The following is a 24975-nucleotide window of genomic DNA, read 5'->3' as shown; positions in this document are numbered from 1 at the left end:
GTTTCAATGAAGAGACAAAAGTCCATGTACCCTCATTTTAAGAAAAAACAGTGAAAAATCTGTGGATTGAGAGAATAGCATTGACATCCTCTTTGTGAGAGCCTCAGGTCACAGCAATCTTGTAAAATCTAATACAAGGGCCTGGATTAGAGTTCACACAAGAATCACATCTTTGCAAGATTCTACATAAGGAGCCTATTTGATTAGAAGGAAGCTGCACTTGCAACAGAGAGTAAGACATACATGTTCATAGCACTATATACTGCCCGGCTGTTCTGCAGATAGAACTTTTGCCAAACATTGTTGTACTCAGAGTGTCTGTCTCCAACTAGAAGATGACAGTCTCCAGTAGACTGGTGTAATCTCAAGACAGATGAAACAGTGTGACATTAGGTTGTTATTCCTCAAGAGAATAAACTTTCATTTTAAAAATATGTAATTCTCTTTGATAGGAATGACGACACATTTTTCACTTGACTGTCTAAAGAGAGCTTTCCCTCCTTTTGATCACATAAAACTAATCCTCTTTTTTGTTCACATAAAAGCAGGCTTCTACCTTTCCTTCCCCTGCAAGAAGAGGATGTCCTCAAAGTACAAACATCTCTCCTAATGCAAGAGTTTTAAATAAGTTCAATTAACTTGAAAAATATATTAGTCCAACTTGTAGTGGTTAATAGAAATTTCCCCTGGTGAGTTTATTACTTAGCTTAATTTTTGCAAAATTTTACTTCATTTTCCAAAAAATGATGCAGTACTGTCTTTATAGGTCTGCAGGCAGACAGTTCTAGTGACTCAGATGCTGCTGTATATTTGGTAAATAGCAGCACAGTGAAACAGATTTTTGTCAGTTTCACTGCTGCTATTCAGAACAAGATTTCATCAGAAAATACCAATTTGAAACCAAAATGTTTCACAGAAGCCTATTAAGTTCAAACAAACTTATGTTGAATCACAGGCAGAGTTCCATCAGAAACCTACCTGTTTTTTTGACAGCTTGCTTAGAAGGCTGCTGGGGCCTATGGTATCCTGGGTTCATGGCATGGATTAGAGCTTCCAGCCCACAGTCAGCTGGCTCCCCACTGCCAAATGGTGTGTCTAGGCGTAGGGGCGGGGGGGGGGGGGAGGAGAGAACAAAAACAAAAAGACACACCACTTTTACTCAAGGGTAGGCAGTGACAAAAAAGTGACAAGAATGTCAAGTTCACTCAGCAGCTGCCAGGCTCTTCAGAGATTTTTTTTGTTTCAAAAACACCATATATTCCCACAATGAAAGTTTTCCAGAATTTACAATTCAAGGGAAATTTTGAAATATTTCATTTTGGTCTAAATCAGAACAAAACCAAATTTTGAAATTTCCCACAAATAGGAAATTCTGAGTTCTGGGCAGCTGTATTCAGAACACTGCTGGCAGCGGCAAAAGTGGCTAGAATCAGGATATGAGCAACAGCATAGCTATCCACAGGTGGGTGTAAGAAGAAAAACCCTGACCAAAAACATGTACAATATGATAAAACTACATCATCATCTTCAATGGATGGGAAAATTCTACTAAGAGCTGGAAAATGACAAACACAATTTGTTGAAAGGAAATGTTAGCAAAAGATTATAATTTTCTCCCATAGGGTACATTAAAACAAACATTTCACCTACAGTTCTCATGTTTCTGTGAAATACACTTTTAACTCAAGGCTTCCATATATGTGCCCAGTTCAAAATCATCCATCTGTCAAAAGACCTTATACTGAAGAAAAGTATATTTGGACCAAAAATTAAAATGTATCTCCTCAGCTAATGTCATCTTAAAAAGAACCAGTAAATGACATCACAGTGTTGCCAACTCTCATGATTTATTGTGATTATTGTTACACCTGGTGCTTTTCTTAAATTCCAGTTCTTGGAGTCAAGCAATTACATGAAAATCACTGCTTCCATTTTAAAAAACTAAGTTTCTAACACTCATGGTTGCAAAAGAAAGCTTTAAAACATGAACCCTAAAAGGCTCAAAATCAGAGTATACATAAAAAGAACCCATCATTTATTTTTTACTTCTCATGATTCTGGGGGGCTTGACTCATGACTTCTGACTACTTGGGGTTGGCAATACTACCAACTGTAGAATTTTATTGTAGTTTTTTAAATACAAGTTTGTCCTCATCAAACCTATTCTTAAAATCCAAGCAACAGTAGCCTAATCTTGCCTCAAGCACGCAATTAAAGCAGTTCAACAAATGCAATTATTTAGCCACCATTCTTTCAAAAAATCGAAGCAAGCAAAGATCAAATGCACAGGATAATTTAGTCATCTTAATAATGCATAGGTTCTGTTTACTGCATATTAACCAGAATGAAGGGATATTCCCAAGTCATGCACAGGGCCGGCTCCAGGCACCAGCAAACCAAGCAGGTGCCTGGAGCGGCAAATGTAAAGGGGTGGCAGGACATCAGGCTCTGGGGCGGCAATCCGCCCTCGGCGGTGGCGGGAATTCAGCGGCTGCTCCGTCACAGTTCATTTTGCACTCAGCAGCAGTTCGGCGGCGGGGACACGACTCTTCTTCAGCAGCCATGCCATCACTCCGCCTCCACGTTGGGCTGCAAGGGTGGGGGTTTTTTGGGTTTTTTTGCCGCTTGGGACGGCAAAAATGCTGGAGCCAGCCCTGGTCATACAGAAACTAGCGCCAGCTTCATTTTACTACTTTGGGCAGCACTTTGATTGTTCTGGATTCATCCAGTTGAACTCATTTGGTATTATGTACGTTATGTGGAAGTTTACAATGTGTCAATTTAAATTTAGAATTCAAAAGGAGTGTTTTTAATAACTGCCAGATTTCTTTCCATTTCAAACCCAGTAATTTAAAATTATGATTATTAATCTAGAAGTAGAAACCAAAATAGAATCAAGTTTTCCAGTGTTAGACCATGTGTAAATCCCTCATTTAAAATGTATATATTTTACATAATGTAAAAATAATTGACCATATTTCATCCAATTGTTTAACTTTTTTTTTTTAAATCAGAATTGTGTTTAAAATTAACTAGATTTAGGGTGACCAGATGTCCTGTTTTTATAGGGACAGTCCTGTTTTTTTAGGACTTTTTCTTATATAGGCACCTATTACCCCCCACCCCCATCCCATTTTTTCACAGTTGCTATTTGGTCACCCTAACTAAGATTCCCCTTAAAACTGAATTTCTTCAAACATCTTCAGCTGTCAGTTTTATTTTATTTCAAAACACATATTCACTAATTTGGTTGTGACCAAGAGATATCACCCTTTATTGATACAGATAGGTCTTTAATGTAAAGAAGTACAAAACTCATTGCCTTTTTACATATTACAAAAGGACACAGAGCAAGAGGTATAGTAGTGTAGCAGTACCCCCCCACACAGAGCCTAAAGGAGCTTTTTGGGGGGTGCGGGAGAAGAGAATCAGTAGAGAAGTGAATTTATTTTATCTGGAAGCTAGAAGAATGGGGTACCTTCACATTAATCAGACACACCCACTAGCCAGAGATTGATATAAAATATATAGCCTTATCCCATCCCTCCCAAGCAAGGTCCAGGTACTGCATTCAGGCAGGATTACCAACATCTCTCTTCCCAGCAGCTGGGAGCTAGGGCTAAGTTGCTCAGAGGATGCACTTGAACCTTACTGATGAAATCCCTTTATTTTTAAAATAACCTATCACTAACAGACCTTTGGCTTGAAGGTGCTTGTATACTAAAAACAGGCCTTAATTTCCGTAAGCTACCTTAGACAACCAGGACAGTATGAGAGTGATAGCATACCTGCACCCTCTTGTCCAGGACAGGGTTGAATGGATCCTGCCACCCTAGCTACAGGTACACCTCTTCCGAGAATGTTAGAATCACTGTCTCGCATTTTCCTAGGCATACATCAAGTCCAAAAGGGACACCCTTAGCCATTTTTTCCACAAAATGGAGAAATATTAGATCATCCCTGGAAGAAATTATCTTTTCCTCCTCCTCAGTATGTACATGCTACTTGATGAAAAGCCAGCATTATTCTCTGCATCTAGAAAACAGTCCTGTTTGTGTTCTTCAGCAAACTCCCCTTACCTCCAGCAAGCACTGCAGTATGCTGTCACAAAGCAATGTTTTGACAACTGCCATGAAGAGCTCAAATGTAGGAAGGCCTAAGGTGACACCAAGAACAGAATCAGAAAACATCTTCCTCTCTCACACTCCTATATCAATTTGCAGCCTACAATTGTTGGACTCCACAGCGGTACTGGATGTCCAAACAGGCTTCACAGTGGGAATTCCCACTTGCAGCTGCAAGTTGCCAGAAGAGTGTACCCAATCCTAACAGACTCAGGTATGACCACAGCTTCCAAGGCTTGATTATTGCAACTTATATCTAGAAATGAAGCCCAGCACCTGGAAAAGGCTTCAACTTGTACAAAACAATTGTCCCATCTGCATAGGTGGCCAGGAGCACAGGTGTGTGAGCACATAATCCTGGTGCTCTGCACTGACCTCCCCAGAGTCCAGTTTGAGGTCACTGAACTGACATTTAAAATCCTACATGGGACTATTCCTATCTGCTTCAGAGATTGCCTCACCTCTGCAACCATGAGGGACCTACATTCAGTGGAACCACAAACATATTCGCTAATGGGGCTTATATGAACACAACAAAACCTTCATTGGTCCTGGACTAATTATGAAACTCACACCCTGAGGAGATATAAATACTATAACATGGAGCCTTACTGGTTTGAGAACTCATTTCTCCTCCTTTCCCCTCCCACTGCCCACAAACGTTCTCATGACTTCACACATACTTCTCAGCCTGTGAGCAAAATAGAAAAATAACTAAAAAGTGATCTAAGAGACAGTTTTGTTATTTCTGTTAATAAATATTAGAAAAGCATTCAGATATTCTGGTGATGGCAGCTGTGTGAATCACACAGACAAAGGACAGGGGAGGGATAGCTCAGTGGTTTGAGCACTGGCCTGCTAAACCCAGGGTTTTGAGCAGGGCTGGCTCCAGCGTTTTTGCCACCCCAAGCAGCAAAAAAACCAAAACCTTGCCGCTGAACACAAGGCGGAGCCATGGTACGGCCACCGAACTGCCGCTTGCAACCAAAGAGTCGTCGCATCCCCGCCGCCGAATTGACACCAAGCACAAATGCGCTGTGGCGGAGCGGCCGCCGAATTCCCGCTGCTGCCGAGGACAGATTGCTGCCCCAGAGTCCAACCACCTGCTGCCCCTTTACATTTGCTGCCCCAGGCACCTGCTTGGGTCGCTGGTGCCTGGAGCCAGCCCTGGTTGCGAGTTCAATCCTTGAGGGGGCCATTTAGGGATCTGGGGCAAAAATTGGGGATTGGTCCTGCTTTGAGAAGGGAGTTGGACTAGATGACCTCCTGAGGTCCCTTCCAACCCTGATATTCTATTAAATGAGATAAGACTACCGTGTCACACAGCATCACAACCAATAATGGCCCTTACCATTTGTGTTCTCTTCCTAGGAGTACCTTCTCTGCTGCATTAACTTGAGTGATAGCACCCAATGCTGAGTACCTAGGTTAACCTAGCTCAGGTGTGAGCAGCCACACTTCAAAGCCATGCTAGAGTTACAGCACCAGAGAGGGTATAGTACTCACCCACGTGTCAGTAGAGTAATTTGGCTAGGGTCTTTGTTCTGCAGTACTCTGAAGTGCTATATGATTCTTGCCCAATGAATTATGGGAGAACTTGTCTGTCCTTTTGGCACATGGGGGGAATTGTGGAAAGGCAGTGTAAGATTATCAGCACTTGAATGATTTAGTATCCTCACTTCAAAATGGGCAAGTTACCCCAGAAACTTCTAGTGGTCAAAAGTTCTTTGTTGCTGGACCCCGCAAGCGGGGGTGGGTGGAGGTTGTGTTGTCTCTTTCGTCTGTTCACAGTGACCTCAGGAGCTAGAAATCCACTCAAGTTGTATTTATCCCTCCTCTTCCCCCTCTCCCCAACAAAAACTTAAATGTTTTTGTAAGAAGGATAGCCAGCTTCTCCAGAAAGGACCTGAAGAGAATAAGGAAATTTCTCTTTCCTCCACTGAGCTAAGGAATGAGTCCTAACTACACTCCCTTGTGTCACCTTTGCACCTAGCCCTCCTTATTCCAAAGGCACCCAAACACTCAGGAGACATTTTCTTTTATTATCACAGTATGAAGAGTCAGACAGAGCATCCCAAACCTGCAAGACAGAATGCAGAAGGGAAAGGAAGGGGGGGACAATCCCAAACACTAGCACTGCAAAAAATACATCATGCCCTTATATAGTTCCTTTCATTAGGGAAGCTAAGTACTTATAAAGATGAGCTGTATATATTTTACAGATAAAATACTGAGGCCCAGACAAACTGACTTGACCAAGATCACATAGCAAATCAGTGGCAGAAAAATAACCCAGGTTGACAGACAGTTTTTATTACTTGCAGCATTACCTCAAAATTAGTCCAAGTTTACACAAAAATAAAGGTGGGGGGGGGCTATTTGGAAACACCATATTCAAGATTTTAAAAGTAGACTCCTTTCCAAATCTTGGTCCCTATCATCCAAGGGCATGGAAGAAAACAATCCCTTACCCTTTAGTGAAACTATACCTTCATTTTGGTTATTATAATATTTTGAAGGAATAACCAAAACAAGGTGCAATACAGCTCAGATCTAGGAATATTCATTTTTAAAAATAAATTAAACAAGATCAAGAGAGACTTTTCTAAGAAGTGTGTCTGAAGGACTGCATCAGTAGCCAAGGAGATGATTGTGCAAAGTGGATATGGTCATCATTAAACCTGACTAATTGGTATTTTAACTAGAAGAAATTAGCAAGTCTTGACAAAATATCTTTTCCAATAGAAATGATATTTTGCAGGGCATATGGTTTTTATTTTTAGACATGAGTCATACAACAATGTAAGTTATTAGAAATTTTATATTTTTCTCAAATACCAAATGGCATTTTATCTGGAGGTACAGTGCTGATATTTTTATTTAGTTCTTGGACTATTAATACTATGTATGTATAATTATGTATTGTGGAAAAAATATAAATACTTTCAAATCACTAGCACAAAACATAGGTATTTTTGGTATTCAGCATATACATGCACACAGTTTTTATTAAACAAACACAAAAGTCTTGACAGAGACAAATTTACCCTGAAAGCATGGATTGGAAAATTACCCCATGTGAACAGCACATCCAGACTTTTCTATTCTACATTGTCTTCTTTCAGTCAAATCTTTCAGAATCCCACGGTCATGAAGGAATAGAAGTAAGCCATAGGACAACTGTATTTGGAAATTTTAACAACTCCACTATCTCAGTCTCTAGTTTTCGCCACAGAAGCCATTACATCCAAAACTGAGGGGGGAGGAGAACACGGGAGAAACAAGACAGTATATGATTTGTGAAAAAAAATCACTCTAACCTCAACACACACTAGTTAATCCCATCCAAGCAACAAACAGAGTTACTGAACCTTTTATTATATTTCAAGTACTACTTTTCCTTTATGCACCAGTCTCTCCTCTGATTCTACTTACATATATTCTTTCTTAATCCAAACCTACAGTTCTGTTTTGTCCAGTATTTTCAAATAGATTTTCGTGCTTAATTTTTGAAACAAGACTTAGCTAATATAAATACTTCAGTCAGTGTGACTCCCTGAGGATCTGGCACACTGAATGGGTACCTCTAAGAGCCTGCTTAAAAGCCAGGGAATAGCAGACCCTGTGGATGCATGACAGCTTTGGGAAGAACTACAATTCAGATCAATCCCTGCTCTCCAGGATCTTAGGGAGCCACCAGCTGTAATTACTCTGAGCCAGCACCCTATGAGGGGAATGGACAGTTTTAGCACACACACTGAACTCCAGTCTTGGGCCAAAAGCAGATTCGCAGTATGAAGTTTTCCCAAACCCTACACCACCACCCAATGCCACAGGTATCGTTCCTTGAATGAGGCAGTACTGGCCAAAGAAAAGTGATCCTCCTAAACCATAAATGACTGGTACCCTATTACAACACTAGTTATTCTTAGTCTTCATTTTGTTTGTTTGGTATGGAACAGTAGTAAAAATTTGGTACATACCCACCATCTTGCCAAAAAAAAGTTATATACTGTATATATAATAAGAGATAGTACACATTAGAACTAGTAGTATGAGCAATGTTAGCAAGATGGAGGACAAATTATGAGAAACCGAAAGGAGCCTGAAAGAATTGGTTATTGGCTGACTGATTGGACTAAATTATATTACTTGGCTTATAATCGGGCGATAGATGGAATGCATATCTCAGTCTTGGCTCCCAACTATCTTGTGACAGACATCATCAACCAAAAGGGCTACTTCTCCATGGTCTTGAAGGCGCTGGAGACTCACTAGAGCCATTTCACTGACCTAAATGTGGGGTCGTCAGGGAAGGTGCATGATGCACCATCTTTAGGAACACTGGACTTTATAGAAAGCTGCATACTGGGATTTTCTTTCGAGAACAGAAGATTCCAATGGGGGAATGTGGAAATACCTATAGTGATCCTTGGAGACCCCACCTACCCTTTGTTCCTGTGGCTCAGGAAACCCTAACACCAGGAACCTGGACAGCAGCCAGGAGCGCTTCAACAACAGGCTCACCAGGTGCCAAAAGATTACTGAATGTGCCTTTGGCTGATTAAAAGGTCACTGGTGCTGTCTTTTTGGCCGGTTAAACCTCAATGAGGAAAATATTTTGGTAGTCATTGCGACCTGCTTTACTCTGCGTAATATCTGCAAATCGAAGGGGAAAAGTTTTCCTGCTGAGGCTGCTCAGCTGGCTGCTGATTTTGAGCAGCCAGATACAAGGGAAATTAGAGGGGCATAGTGGGAGGCTATTCAAATCAGGGAGGCTTTCAAGGAGCATTTTGACAATGATTCCCAGTAATGTGCCTTTATGTGATGCATTCGGCCAGGCAATGTTTACTTGTCGCCTTGAATTACCCCGTAGCACTAGCTTCTTGAGCATTAATTAAATTGCAAGGAGCAAATATTCCCACCTTTAGCCACTGTTTTAGCACTGTGTGATATATGTGCATATGTCACAAATACAGACTCATTTTATTTCAAAGACTCATGTTTAATAACAGGATAAAACACAAACTTTTGGTCAAACGGGACATGACAAAGAGGACCAGTTTCGTGTTAAGGTCTCTCACAGCTGGGCGTAACTCCAGCTTTCGTTGGGAAACCAGTCCCTAGGTGTGGAGTGCATGGGGTACTGTGAGGGACCAAGAACATGTGAGGACTGTGGTGGGGGAGTTTGTGGAGGGCATGGACTCGAGTGTTGTAGTGGCTGAAAGGGGAGTCGGACACAGATTTGCTCAGATTGCAGGCTAATGAGAGAGAGTTCAACGTCTCTCTCTGGCCCTCTAGGAGCTTTATCATCTGATTCTGCCCGTGTCCTCTCCTGGCTATCCAACCTGAGTCTTTCGTGGATTGTGAAACAAAAAGCATGGAGGGAGACTATTTGCTGCATCTGTTGACTGCTGCACTTCGCAAAACATATCCTCCTTTTTCCTCCTGAGTCGGCACCTTATCTGATGGAGGTGCTCCACCAGTGTGGAGGAGTGGGTCCCCAAGGGCTCATCTGTAGAAACCAAAGAAACAATTAACAGACACTATTTTGAGTGCACTCAAAGGCGTGAATCTCACAAATTAAACATACTACTTTCTCACTGTCCCTTGGCTAGCAAACAGATAAGCATGATTCCCGACTATGGTGAGTTTGCGAGGAGGGGACAGTGGACAAGGGAGAATAGGCAAGAAGGGGCAAAAAGAGACAAAGGGTGGTTTGAGAAGGGGAACGACATTGCACCCCATAATGCTTTATAGAAATATGCTTATGAGTGTAAATATGACGTAACTGGAATATGTTTTATGCTAGATATGCCATGTAACATATCTTTGCAAAGGTTATGATCTACTGAATATATTCATCCTATTTGTATATATGTATCATTTTTATATCTGAAGTTATGAGCGTTGGCTCTATGCTTGATTGAAAGTGTTTGCTGTAGGAAGCACATAAAGCAGATTTGGTCAACATAGTGTGAAGGGGTTATTCAAGTAATTGGGAGTACTTAACTAACAATGGACTTTGGGAGACACCAATCCACATCTGAGCTGTCCTAGGAAAGTTCAAACCAACATGTAAATAATAGCGTCGGCCTGCAAAAAGCTGAATCATTCATAGACATGGGACTTGCACAGGTGGCTAGAGACTATCTTGTGGTTGTGATTTTGCACATGAGAACAAAGGGGTTTCCACCCACAAGAGAATATAAAAGACCGTGGAAACTCCTCCATTTGGTCTTCAGCTGGCTAAAAAGATAGCCTCTCCACCCCAAAGAGATGCCTGAAATAAACTGGAACAAAGGACAGTAACTACGGGAGTGTGAGGGATTGCTGGACCCAGACTAGGAAGGAGTCTAGTCTGCGAAAGAAGCTTATTGGAACATCTGAGAGTGAGATTTACCTGTATTTAGTTTCCTACTGTATTAGGCTTAGACTTGCGTGTTTTTGTTTTATTTTGCTTGGTAATTTACTTTGTTCTGTCTGTTATTACTTGGAACCACTTAAATCCTACATTTTATATTTAATAAAAATCACTTTTTGCTTATTAATTGACCTAGAGCAAGTAATTAATTCCTGGGGAAGCAAACAGCTGTGCATATCTCTCTATCACTGTTATAGAGGGCAAACAATTTATGAGTTTACCCTGTATAAGCTTTATACAGAGTAAAAACGGATTTATTTGGGGTTTGGACCCCATTGGGAAGTGGGTATCTGGTTGCTGAAGACAGAAGCACTTAAGCTGTTTTCAGTTAAGCCTGCAGCTTTTGGGGGCCGTGGTTCAGACCTAGGTCTGTGTTCACAGCAAGCAAGCATGTCTGGCTCAACAAGACAGTGTACTGAATTCCCAAGCTGCCAAGGAAAACAGGCTCAGAGGTAGTCTCAGCACATCAGGTGGCAGTCCCAAGGGGGGTCTATGTGATCCAACCTGTCACAGGGGGCTACTATAAGCAGCTAGGGAGCCAATTCTGAATATTGGTACCCTTTCCCACAGACTAGGGTAATTAAACCAGCTCTCAATCCTAAAGATAACAGAGGATGCAAGGGTGCATTTCCTGCATGCATGCGATTTCAACCAGTTCCATCTGCCACTTGCTGGGTGCTGCTCTGGTCCCTGAAGAAAATTACTGGGTGGTACGGCCAAGTTTCCTACAGCAAGGGGAGAAACAAGGCAGCCATCCAGAGGAACCTTCAGCAGAGGATAGCAGAATACCTATAGGAAAGTTTCCTAGAGCTCTCTATGGAGGATTCCAAGGACATCCCCATGTACATTAACAAACTTTTCCACTGTGGCCCCACTGAACAGGCTCTGTTGCTGATTTCTGAACTTTATCCCTCCTGTACCATATAACAAAGTAAACAAGAGCTCAATCTCCTCTCACCATGCAGTATCAAAGCAAAATGAGCACTTACTGGAGCTGCCCTCTCCTGCATCCTGCGCACCAGAGCACTGGGAGTAGCTAGACCCCTCTGGAGTGTAGAAGAGGTCCTGACTTGCTATGCCACCAGATGAACCTGCAGCGTGCTCTACATCACCCTCCAGTTCCACTTCCTCATCCGGGTTGAATCTGCTGGCTGCTGCCTTCAGTCCCTCAAAAGTATCTACAGGACTCATGGCAGCAGAGGTGGGGTTGCCGCCGAGGATGGCATGCAGCTCCTTATAGAAAAGGAATGTCTTCGACGCTGCACCAGAGTGACAGCTGGCCTCTCTTGCCTTCCAATATACCTGCCTGAGCTCCTTGATTTTAGGAGGACACTGCTGCATGTCCCTCTCGTGCCCCTTCGCGTGCATCAGCAGTAGGTATTGAAATTCTTATGGCTGGTGTGAAGCTGCGATTGCACAGCCTCCTCTTCCCATATACTCGACAGATCCAACATCTCTGGGGTGCTCCACACACGAGAGTGTCTGCTGTGAGGATGCTGTGTGAACCGTGTACACTGAGCAAACGGGAAGAGGAATTTCAAAAATTCTCAAGCCTTTAAACAGGGGGAGGGGCACATACCCGTGTACCTTCAGTGCAGCGGAGTTCCAACTGCTGACCAAAGCAATTGTGATGGGCATTGTGAGATACCTCCTGGAGGCCAATTAGAGTGACATAACCAACCAACCGTGTCTACACTGATGCTGCACCACTCTACCTATGCTGCAAAAAGCTCTATGCTGCTCATAGAAGTGGTTTTACTATGTTGGCATAGCAGGGGAGTTACATTAGCAGGATGAGCATTTCAGTGTATATACCTCCACTGTTTTGTCAAAGAAAGCTGACTTTTGTTGATAAAACTGTGCAGTGTAAACAAGGCCTCAGTATCAACTCTTGATTTCTATCAGGAAGGAAAAAACTGTCATTGAAGTTCAATGTATCAGTTAGTGTGTGAGGCTGGTACACAAAGTAAAACATGAAGGCAAGTATATAGACACCAGTACACAGAAGTGTGATATGGAATATCAACAGAAATCTGTACACTTCAAATGCAGTTTAGAACTCCTTATTTTACTGTAATGCCTTGACTCATTTTGCCTGCTGTCCTTAAATCAAACAAACACTTTTATCTTGTAACATATAAAGCCACATGTAATGTTTTATAACTAAACAGCACATTTTCACCAGGCAGTGAACAGTCTGAATTCTTGAGTGGTGTTGCTTCAGCGCATTCTGCGAAAGGTGGTGTTTCATCATACTGATCAAGAAAGAAGATTTCAAGAATGTTGATTGGCTGTTGAACCTATGCAATTTTTCTTGCATTATTTTGATTGAGGCATTTCCAACAGGAAATACCATATATTCTAGACGTTTTTAAAGTGAGCAGGACTACATACACACCTGCATTTTACACGGTTTAAAACTGAATTGTTTATATATTTTTAAAAATATCTCAGAAGTCCTTTGAAAGAAGTGCAACAATATGAGAATTTGGCCCATATCTCTCTGCATGTCAATGTAGCATACCCCAACACGCAAACTTACATCATATTTAAAAATAAAGTAAAAAAATCTCACACACCCCCACTTGAGTAACTAAAATTCAGAGTAAAATTCTGCAAACTAAAATTAACAGAATTTATGTTAATAAAGGCTACTTACATGACTAATGGGTTGTAGGCTTCAGCTCCTAGAGAAAAAGACTTGCCACTAACAGTAATACAAATCAAAACAAAAATAACTACTAGTTTCTCTGTGGTAGAGGTCAGTGCAGTGTATCTAAAGACTCCAACCCTGCTGAAGAACGCTATGGGTGTCAATATGATGCCACATGATAGAATTTTTGTTTTTAGAAAAACCTACCTACAAAATTACACACCAAAAAATATGTTAAAAGAACATCAAGATTGTAAAGTCAAGCACTCAAAATTTAGGAAATGACAGAATTAAGTTTGCCTGTGAAACCTTAATTTGGTCCCCTTGTGCGTATGCATTGTAATACAGTTTGAATTACGTGGTCACATACTATTTTTCCACAGGAACTCGCCCTCATTCAGAGCCCAAAGAGAAGACCTGCTCTGGGAATAAATTGGGGAGCCATACATTTCCCATGTGATGCTAGGAAAGTTACTTAACCCACACTTTTCACAGCTGGTCAGTGTTCCTTGTTTTACAGATTTCTTCCTTGGGGTCTGATCTATAGAAGTGCTGAGCACTCACAGCTACAACTGAAATAAATGGGTGCTATGATTTGAAGATATGAAGTACTATACAATGGAAATATTCTGGAAAAAAAATCAGGTCCCAGGCATTTCAGATTGGGTATTCAAAAATATTGGAAACTTCTGATCTGTGCGTCACTTCGCTGCCTATAGAGTGGGGATACCACCACCACCTCATCTCACAGGACTATTGTGAAATACTGTAAATTAACGTTTGTGACGCACTCGGATACTGTAGTGATGAGCACCACAGAAAATCGTGAGGCAATTATTCAAACTTTGATCCAAAGACAGAATTCAGTGTGCAGTAAATAAGGCTTGGAGCCACTCACTGATAAAGGAGGAAAAAACAAAATATTGAATATTCAGAATTCTTTGAGGGTGTCAACAAGTATGTGGATAAGGGTGATGGTTGATATAGTGTACTTGGATTTTCAGAAAGCTTTTGACAAGGTCCCTCACCAAAGGCTCTTACGAAACTACATACTCATGGTATAACAGGGAAGGTACTTCATCAGTCAGTAACTGGTTAAAAGTTAGGGGAAAAAAGGGTAGGTATAAATAGTCAGTTTTCACAATGGAGAGAGAAAAGTAGTGGTGTCCCTTATGACTCTGTACTGGAACCTGTGCTGTCATGAATGACCCGGAAAAGGGAGTGAACAGTGATGTGGCAAAGTTTGCAGAGGATTCAAAATTATTCGAAGTAATTAAATACAAAGCTGACTGTGAAGAGTTACAGGGTGATCTCACAAAACTGGGTGACTGTGCCACAACATGGCAGATGAAATTCAACATTGGTAAGTACAAAGTAATGTTTATTGAAAAAAAAATCCCAATTACAGTTATAGATTGATGGGCTCTAAATTAGCAGTTACCACTCAAGAAAGACTGGAGTCACTGTGGATAGTTCTCTGAAAATGTCAGCTCAATGCACAGCAGTGGTCAAAAAAACTAACAGAACTTTAGGAACTACTAGGAAAGGGATAGAAAAATAAGACAAGATATTATATTGCCACTATATAAGTCTATGGTGCGCCCACACCTTGAATACTGTGTCCAGTTCTGGTCACCCCATCTCCAAAAGGATACAGTGGAACTGGAAAAGGTTCAGTGCATTGGGGTATAGAACAGCTTCCGTATGAGGAGGACTAAAAAGACTTGGTCTGTTCATCTTAGAAAATAGATAACTAAGAGGGGATATGATAGAGGTCTATAAAAATCATGAATGGTGTGGAAAAAGTGAACGGCAAAGTGGTATTTACTCTCTCCCACAATACAAAAAACAGATGAAACTAATAAGGCCGCAGGTTTAATACAAGCAAGAGGAAGAAGTTTTTCACACAATGCATAATTCATCTGTGGAATTCATTGCTATGGGATGTTATGATGGCCAAAAAGTATAACCGAGTTCAAAAAAGTATTAGGTAAATTCATAGAGGATACATCCATCCAACGAAGATGGTCAGGAATGCAATCCCATGCTCAGGGTGACCCTAGCCCTCTGACTACCAGAAGCCTGAAGGGGAAAACATGGGTGGAACACTTCAACTCCCTTGTTTGGTACACTCCCCTTGAAGACCTGGTACTGGCCACTGTCTGAGATGGTACACTGAGCTAGATGGACCATTGCTCTGACTCAGTATGGCAGTTCTTATATCTTACTGAACAGGTGCTCATTAAGGGAGCCCAGCCATTCTGTGCATTGAAGAGGCAGAGATCCAGTTACAAAAAAAATTATATATTGTGTATGTATGTCTGTATGTGTGTGTATATAGTATGTACGCACACACACACACACACACAGTATGCACACAGTAAATTAAAGACTACCATATGCATATGCAGGAAGGGGTCAAATAAAGGTTTCACAGATATCCTTAATTCTGGTATTTTCTACTTCTTGAGTGCTTGACTTTGAGGTTGTAATGTTCTTTTATTGTAGGTTTGTGTGTGTAATATTTTGTATGTATTCGGAGCTATGCTCTACATAATAATTCATTTTATAAATTCTCTGTTGACATGCAATCTTGATGCCATGAAATTTTATCTCCATACAGATAAAATACTAGACGGATTTTTGTTGTTTTAAATGTAACAGAATTTCATTAACTTAAAAGGAGAAGCACAATTTTTGAAGTGAAACACTAAATATACCTGCTCCTTGGATAGGACGGTTCACTAGTGACAAAAGAGATAATGCAGCTTTCTTAACTGACCATGAAGATTACCTCTGTGGTAAACTGGCTCTTCACTAATATTCCCTAGATAGGGCACACAACATTTCAGTGCAATGGTGTAAACAGACAAGAACATAAGAGGCTTACAGAATCCATTAACCTATCTGGGAGTGGCCAATGATAACTTTCTCTGTGGATGGTGCAAGATATTCTGCAGTAGGCAATTATGTGATGATGTGCCCCGAGGAAAATTTCTTCCTAACCCTCATTAGTTAGAGGTTCTCTTATGGCGTGGAGAATGGGGGATTATATCCCTGCCAAAACACATATTAAATATTTATTAGAGATCATCCATATAAATGTCCAGTCCTGATAAAAAAGGATTTTAGGGATCTCCACTACATGTTGCTGTTCTAACAGCCATTCTATGTTCTCATGAAGGCACAAGGCCTGCTTCTAGTCCTGCGTTTTGTTAACTGAATTTTGTAATGCTGCTGATTTACCATATTTTTGGCAGGGTAGAAAGAAACTATTGAATCCATTTATAAATGTAATTCAGTTCTTCCTGCATTTATAAGAGATAATTACACTTATTACATGCTTCCAAAGCCCTATGCGCCTACGTTGAGTAACTTTCTGGCAGGAAAATAAAATACCTGTATTTCCCAGTATCTTCATCAGTATGGGAAGAATGAGTGAATAGATTTTTGTCCCTGGGCTGGTAAATTTCATGATGGGTTTGCAAGTCTGCTTTATTATAAACTTTTGCCTTGAGTTAGTTAAATGTTGTGTCAGTGCTCATATACTTCTAAGAAAAAGGAGGGGATGTGTTTCATTTACTCTGAGTAGGTGTGACTTTTCAGATCTTTTGTATGATTCAACAAACACCATGGAGACAGGAAAGGTGGACCTGTACTTTTTTGAATGTTTTAGGAGCAGCTCATCCTGGAAAGGAAACGTTAGTCACATTTACTTGGGGCCTGTTAATACATTAAGCATTTATGTGTAAATGGGTAAGTTCTGCACATGGCTTGATGTGTGCTTCCCTGATTTTGGGGCAGATTATCACAAATTAAAACTTTCTGTTAACTGCTTGAGACTGTGAGCAAACTATTAGATCCTACGGGATTTGATAAGCTTCAACAAGTATTTTTGTACTAAATGTGATATGAGCTTATGTATCTTAATAGCAATATTAATTCTTTCAGCTAACATGGTCTCTCTAATTCAGGGGTAGGCAACCTATGGCACGTGTGATTTTCAGTGGCACTCGCACTGCCCAGGTCCTGGCCACTGGTCTGGAGGGCTCTGCATTTTAATTAAATTTTAAATCAAGCTTAAACATTTTAAAACCCTTATTTACTTTACATACAACAATAGTTTAATTATATATTATAGACTTATAGAAAGACCTTCTAAAAAGGTTAAAATGTATTACTGGCCCGCGAAACCTTAAATTAGAGAGTGAATAAATGAAGACTCTGCACACCACTTCCGAAAGGTTGCCAACCCCTGCTCTAATTAGCAGGAGAATGGAGTTGGGGAGGCTTCTCAAAGTAATTTACTGAATGTGATTTTTGTGTCTTACATCTTTGGAACACTTAGTTTCAGACTAATATTACAAATCTTCTAGAATCCTTCTGGCAAATAAATAAAAAATAAATTGAACATTCAGAATATTATCAGAATAGTATAGAAGTAAAAATTGTCCAGGTGTGTGTGTGTGCGTGTGCGTGCAGTACATAGGGTTTTACTTGTATTGCCTTTTTTTCTGCCCAGTATTGTGTGCCCAGCTAGAATCCCGTTCAGATTAGGAAGTACGCTTTCGAACAAAAAATAGTCCCAAGCCCCCCATCAAAAACTTCTTTAATAGCAGGCAACAGAAAAAAAAAATAGACCTTGTTCATATGTCCTGTGATCCTCCAGTAGGACTCAATGCTGGAATACAGATTTTAATGGAGCTTCCCTTTAAGACCCTAGAGTACCTCTACACAGCAAATTAAGGTAGGACTGTATTACCTTACCCAAGGTCCCCAGTGGACTTCTGATAGGATGGATCACATTATTACAGCATACGACCAGAACAGTAGACCTTATCTCAAGTTGGGCAGGTGCCTTTCTTCTAGAGAACTTCTACTTCCCAGGTAAGGAGGTCTGAGACATCCACCTCTGAGGTCTATACAGTGGCAAACCGTATAGTCCCTTGGAATGATATAGTATACAGTATTATCAGCTGGACCTTGCTACATTCCAGAATGCCTCCTTTGGACACCAGATTTTTTATGTAGCACCTTGAGGTTTTCCTCACTACATCCACTAATGTCCTGACTGACCAACTGTAGGATGCGAGAAGACTAACAAACAATTATATCACTGAAAAAGTAAAATTCCACAGAATCACTCACCAGCTACAGATCACGTTTGTGTTCCTGGCATAGTGGTTCTTCCCTAATGGAACCACCAGCAGAATGAAACAGACTGGGGTCAATTCAAAAAAGCATTATGGTCCAGGAGCAAGATATACATAGTCTAGTTGCTTGCTAGAGGTGGGAGAAAGACTGAAACCAAGAGAAAACGGTGGTAATGATACAAGAGAGGCTGCCCAAGAGGGAGCAGAGGATTAACCGTTCTGAATCCAAAGGAGATGGTGAAGGGGGGGGGGGAGCTAAATACAACCAAGGGGAAAAGAAAAAGTACAACTTATAGCTGAAGAAGGATGGTGGTGGTGATGGAAGAAAGTAGTACTATAGGTAGGGTAGCAGGGCCCTACCAAATTCACAGTCCATTTCGGTCAATTTCCTGGTCATAGGATTTTAAAAATTGTAATTTCATGATTTCAGCTATTTAAATCTGAAATTTCACAGTGTTGTATTTGTAAGGATCCTGACACAAAAAGCAGCTCTGGGTTGGTCAGAAGGTTATTGTAAGGGGTTGCAGTACTGCTATCCTTACTTCTGCACTGCTCCTGGCAGCAACGCTGCCTTCCAAGCTGAGCAGCTGCAGATTGGTGGCTGCTGACCGGGAGCCCAGCTGTGAAGGCAGTGCTCCACCAGCAGCAGCACAGACATAAGGATGGCATGGGATGGTATCGCCACCCTTACTTCTGCACTGCTGCTGGTGGGACATTGCCTTCAGGGCTGGGCACCCAGCCAACAGCCACCGCTCTCTGGCCACCCAGCTCTCTTAGGGCAACGCAGAAGGGCTGGCAATACCACAACCCCCCTCTAAAATAACCTTGTGACCCCCCTGCAACTCCCTTTTGGGTCAGGACCTCCTATTTGAGAAACTTTGGTCTCCCCCGTGAAATCTGTATAGTATAGGGTAAACGCACAGAAAACACCAGATTTCCCAGGTGGAGACCAGATTTCTCGGTCCCCGACGCATTTTTCATGGTCATGAATTTGGTAGGGCCCCAACTATAGGTAATAAACGGGAGGAGACCTCACTTCTTAAGTTATGTAGCTCATCTGAAAATACACAGGAAGCAAGAAGACCTCTGATATAAAGTTGAAATTAGCAACCCAATACACTTGCTTCTCAAAGTCAGTAATGAGAGCTGGTTCAACATTGCCATTTAAAGCACATGGTGGGAAGCTTGCTGCACTACCTCAAGGAGGGAGGAGTTTCACCAATGATCATTTTTTCATCTTCATTCAAAAAAGACAGTTGAAGCAAACATGAACCTTTTTATTGTGCAGTGTGCCCGAATCAAAGACTCTAGTTTCTTGGGGTGTTCAAGAGGCCAAACAACATGCATATTTTCCCACATCACAACAGGTATAATTAGCCTGGGAAGAACCATTTTAAGTATTTGTTTTTGTTCTGTAGAGAATGGAGTTTGAGGCATTTCTTAAAGCCCTTGCATTTTGTTTCAAAGTAACACTATGTTCCCACTTCGCTACCTTGAGGGTATTTTGGCAAATTCTGCTTCTGAGATATTCACTCTCATTTACAGTGCCTAAAATTGGATTCCTTAAGGCTCAGTAGATAAAAGGTTCCCTATTTGCCATCTTTCATTTCAAATAATGGTTAATATTAGTCACAATACCTGACTTATCAGCCAGTAAGGACTGGTAGGGTTTAACTATCAGCAATTACTCCAGTAACAGCCACCAGCAAAGGCTTCATTGTGAGACAACACGTTCATATCTTAATGTTTAAGAACTTCTGGTTTCAAAACAACCTGGCAATTTAGTTTTTATAATTAAACTGGAAGTTCTCTCTCTCTCTACAAGGAAAGTACCACTACACAACTATTCAGAACACAGATATTGAGGGGCCAGTGGTCTAACCATTTTAAAGTAGTTTTACTAGATATGCTAATTAACATCTGCTATCCAGCTTGTTTTAAATTGAAAATGAAAATAGGAGTCCAATGAGAGAAGGAGGCTGGCTGTTTGTCTATACGGGATTACTCAGAATACTAACAGCAAACAAGATAGGTCTATTTTCCCCATTTCCATGTTTCAGTTTGGTAACATTATTTGGAACAGGGGGAGAAAAGGAAATGGTTCAAGAAGCTTACTCCAGTACAAATTTCTGTAAAACCCTAAACTTCAAAGGTTGAAGGCATGTCTGTTGGCTCTAGACCTCCCCATGCCCCCGATTTTGTAGGCAGAGTTACTTTACATCAGGATGTGTCAGCAGAAGAGCACTGAACACGAGTTCCACAAAGGGTAAAATTTAGGCACTAGTGAGATCCTCAAAGCCCTCTTTCAGCTGCTGCCTAACCATACCTGGTTCCCTTGGTGCTCGAGTTCCAGCTGGGAAAGTCCCCAAAGTCCTGCTGCTGGGCATGCACAAAACTATTTAAGTCCTAATGCCACCACGCTGCTCAGCTACTTAGCCCAGGTAGGATTCTCAAGATGCGGGGGTGGTGAAGTGTCCCCCAGAATACCCAAACAAAAAAAGTATAATAAAACTGAACGCACATTATAGTAAAATATTAAGAGCCAAACAAGACTTAAATATTAACACAATTTCTTTATTTAAAAAACTGCAATCACTGCACATGTCCATTTTCCCAATAATCATTTTACAGTGCTCTGATAATGTATTAAATATTTTGTTATAAGTTTGAAAATGCAAGACAAGTGCCTTGCTAAGTCAACTTAAAATTGTTCATATTTACTGTACATTATGGAATTGGGCATTCTCCATAAGGACTAACAGTTGATCTAGTTCAAAGAAAAGCATACCCACTTATGTATTCATGGGTGGAGATGCAGGTGGTTTTGGAGGAAATTAGCAGGAAGATCAGAAAATTTCGATGCACAGCTGACTGGAGGTTCTGTGTTTTGTTTTTAATGCTGACCCCCTACCCGCCCGGCCCCCCCAACACCTCTCCCTGCAGATAGATTACCCAGAAGTACCAATTTAAATGAAAACAGTAAAAACCTTAACGTCTATTTGTAGCACTGAAAAAACGTTACTATTAATATAATGCAAGTCTAGGGACCTGTGATCTAATTAAAATATCTAGGACATCAGAGTTTCAATATCTAAAAGATTAGGAGAGTAAGTTTTTCATATGTAGCCTATGAAGAACCTCACACTGAAGTGTATTTAAGAGTTTATTTAAGCATTTGTCTTCCATTTTTCCATTGTAAACAGAGCTAGTTGGAAATTTTTTGGCAGAACACTTTCTCATCAGATAATGCCATTCTGACTGCACCAAATTTTGCAAAATAATATTGACTGAGGAAAATTTGTTTCAAAATGTTTTCTCCCAGTATTTGAAGCGTCAAAACATCCCATTTCATAATTCTCAGAATTAAAAGCTTTGATTTTCCATTTAGAAATCTAATATTTTATGTTTAAAAAATTTAAAAAACCTAAAGAGTCAGAATTGAAATAGAGCATTTCAACTGGCCCAAAACAAAATTTTCAGACTTTCATTTTAAGACAAAATTTTGAAGTTTTGGCTTTTCAGCCCAGCTCAGGATGGAAAAAAATTAAAAACTCAGACTTTCACAGAACAGAAAAACCTCTTTCCCAACCAACTCTAATTACAAAGAAGTGCTCTTGAAAATGGAAATTCTCTTGTGGAAACCACATCTGCACCTGTGGCTTATTTCTCATTTTACTATTCTGAATATCAGCAGGCAGATTTCCAGATAAAATCTTAGTAAATTTGAGGAATGGGCTATGTAGTGTAAAATCATTTTAAACATTGCTCTCTGCCTGCAACATAGGTCTCACTTAAGATCTGATGCTAAAAAAACCCATACCTCCCACACACGATTGCAATGTTTAAATCAGTTAACCCTTTACTTGGAGCCAGATTTCAGCATGCTGTTGATTCAAGGTGCTTTGTCAAGTTGCCAAATACAGAACGGGCTCCCTCATTTCCCTGTCTAGCAAACAAAGGCATAACAAGTCCAACAGCTGGAAATGTAGGCTAGACAAATTCAGATTGAATCTGATTTCCAAAGTTTTAACAGTGAGGGGAAATCAACACTGGAGAGTGGATGGATTTTCCATTACGTGAAGTCTTTAAATCATCTTAGTAAAGGATGCACTCTAGCGCAGTTCAGAAATTATGGTGTTAAAACAGGAATTAGTGGGTGAAATTCTATATCCTGTGCTATACAGGACATCAGAATGGTTCACAGTAATTCCTTCTGGACTGATCTATTAGTCAAGATCTAAATCTATGTTTCTTATCAGATGGTACAAAGAATATCATTTTACAGGGAACAGCAATAGTTGAAGTGCATTGCATCCAGCCAAACCAGGATTACAACAGCTAATCCAAAAAGTATGTTCCACTACAGATTGTTTTAAAAAGACCAGAAAGCATGTAGCTTGTTTGCAAGAATATCCGTCAAGTCATTTCACTGTCACCAAAAGGTAAGGGTCCCAAAGAAGCCAGTAGAGGGTTGCAGTGTTTTTGGTATGTGTGCCAGTCACTGAAGCATAAGCCATGTCAAAATACTGCAACTCCCATTTGGGGGACGGACAAAACCAAACCATTATTGTATTCGCACAGGATTTTCAAAACAGGGCTAAAAAGGTAAAATATCCATTTCAAACAGACATTTGACACTGTTGAGGGTCCCAATTCATCAACATTTTTAAGAATGAGTCTAACTTCAAGCACAGCTACTCCCATTTTCTCACACTTAGTTTATTTAGAGTGTAGTTATTCTGCTATATTCAAGCGGTTAGTATTTCAGTTCTGACAGGTAGTTGAACGGCAGGGATCGAAAGGAAAATACGATACTATTTAAAGACCTCCAAAACTGTAAGGAAAAAAGTACCAAAATAGGTATGCTGCAGAACTCCAGGCCCAAAGAACTATCTATTAAGAGCTTCAAGAGGCCCTGGGGAGAAAAATCCTTTCACACGATGGGGCTCATTTGTGAAGTCATGTGGTAAAGTTAAGTTCCCCAGTACTGTTGTTCAACAGCAAAGTACATATTTACATCTTGTGTACACTGGCATGTTTCTGCACAGTAAAGCAGCTTTCTGCAGTGTAGCCCCCGAGGAGTACACGCTGCCAAGCCACTTAGTGCGCAGAAATGGTGCAGTTGCAGCACTTTAAAAAAACCCACCCCAATGAGAGGCATACAGCTTTCTGCGCCAGGGTACAGCGCCACGGTACCAGTGTAGGCGCCCTGGTCAATTACAGCACTGCAATTGGCCTCCAGGAGGTGTCCCACAATGCCTGTTCTCACCTCTCTGGTCATTGATTTGAACTCTACTGCCCTGCCCTCAGGTGACCAACTGTTAACCCCACCCTTAAATTCCTTGGGAATTTTGAAAGTCCCCTTTCTGTTTGCTCGCTGACACATACAGTGGTCTCAGCACAACTTCCCAAGGGGCCATGCCTGCTCCATGCACCAGGCGATCCCCTGCTTGGAGCAATGCTGAGCTGCTGGACCTCATCAGCATTTGGGGAGAGGAGACTGTCCAGTCCCAGCTGCGCTCCAGCCATAGGAATTATGATACCTACGGACAGATTTCACAACGCATGACAGAAAGGGGCCATGACCGGGAAACACTGCAGTGCAGGGTCAAAGTGAAGGAGCTGTGGCACAGGAGACAAACCACTGCTCCCGTGCTGCGCCCACAAGCTGCCGGTTCTACGAAGAGCTGGACGCGATACTCTGTGGCGACCCCACCTCCACCACGAAGGCCACCGTGGATACTTTGTTGGCTCATGTGCCAGTCGAGGGTAGACCGAGCCAAGAGGAGGAAATTTTGGATGAGGATGTGTAAGGGGAGAGGAACCCTGGGGCAGAGGACAACTTGGAGGTCAAAGATGCATGCAGCCAGGAGCGCTTCTCTATGCCAGAGGAGGCTATCCAGTCACAGCTGTCGGATCTTGGCGAAGCGCAAACAGGAGAGGGGGCCCTTGGTAAGTGGCTTTCATTTTGGAAATCACTGAAGCAAGTTGTTGGGGGCAGGAGAGTTGCAGAAAGCAGGCTTGTGCTGGTATGATGCACGTACCACCACATGCCTAGTCTGAGTGGCGGAACAGGGTGTTGATTGCCTCAGATCTCCAGAAAACTCTCATGGAGATACTGGGGAATTTGCTGCCGCAGGTTCTTTGGCAGAGCTGCTTTGTTTCTTGCCCCATTAAGGGTAATTTTCCCATGCCACTCTGCCATCACTGGTGGGAGGTGGGAACCACTGCTGTACACAGGCAAGCTGCATAGGGGCCAGGGTGGAAGCCACAGGCTTGGAGAAGACCCTCCCTTGATTCCGTGCTCACCCTCAGCAGCGAGATATCTTCCATAATGAACACAGCCTGTGGAAAATGTGGGGACAGGAATATTATAAGCCCCCCGAAAGCTGGCTCTCCCCAAGAGCCACATGCCCAGTGTACAGTATGGTCCTGGTACATGGATTCCCCCTGGCTCTGTGGTTACTGACCATTTTGGGGGTCTTGTGGCTCGTGCGCACTTGCCTGAGGTCAGCCAGTTAGTGACAGGTTTGTGAGCACTGGCTGTGTTTTAAATCAGTGGTCTGTGTGTTGCAAACAACACTGCTTCTGTAAAATGTTGCATTTTGGCTTCACAGATAT

General features: G+C 41.4%; 1 protein-coding gene across 3 annotated transcripts in view; it reads right to left on the bottom strand.

The window, feature by feature from the left end:
- The window catches only part of CDKL5 (cyclin dependent kinase like 5), a 215503-nt gene that overhangs the window by 159616 nt on the left and 30912 nt on the right, over nt 1-24975 (bottom strand). Inside the window, exon 2 of one of the 3 annotated variants that reach the window (XM_073356542.2) lies at nt 979-1095. The exons of the other annotated variants lie outside the window; for them this stretch is intronic. The gene's annotated coding sequence lies outside the window, so the exon portion shown is untranslated. The remainder of the gene's footprint in view (nt 1-978; nt 1096-24975) is intronic. 3 annotated transcript variants of the gene reach the window in all.

This window comes from Lepidochelys kempii, chromosome 1 (genome assembly GCF_965140285.1).
Source record: "Lepidochelys kempii isolate rLepKem1 chromosome 1, rLepKem1.hap1, whole genome shotgun sequence".
In the NCBI taxonomy this organism is placed as follows: Eukaryota; Metazoa; Chordata; order Testudines; family Cheloniidae; genus Lepidochelys; species Lepidochelys kempii.
This window is presented reverse-complemented; position numbering and strand designations above follow the sequence as displayed.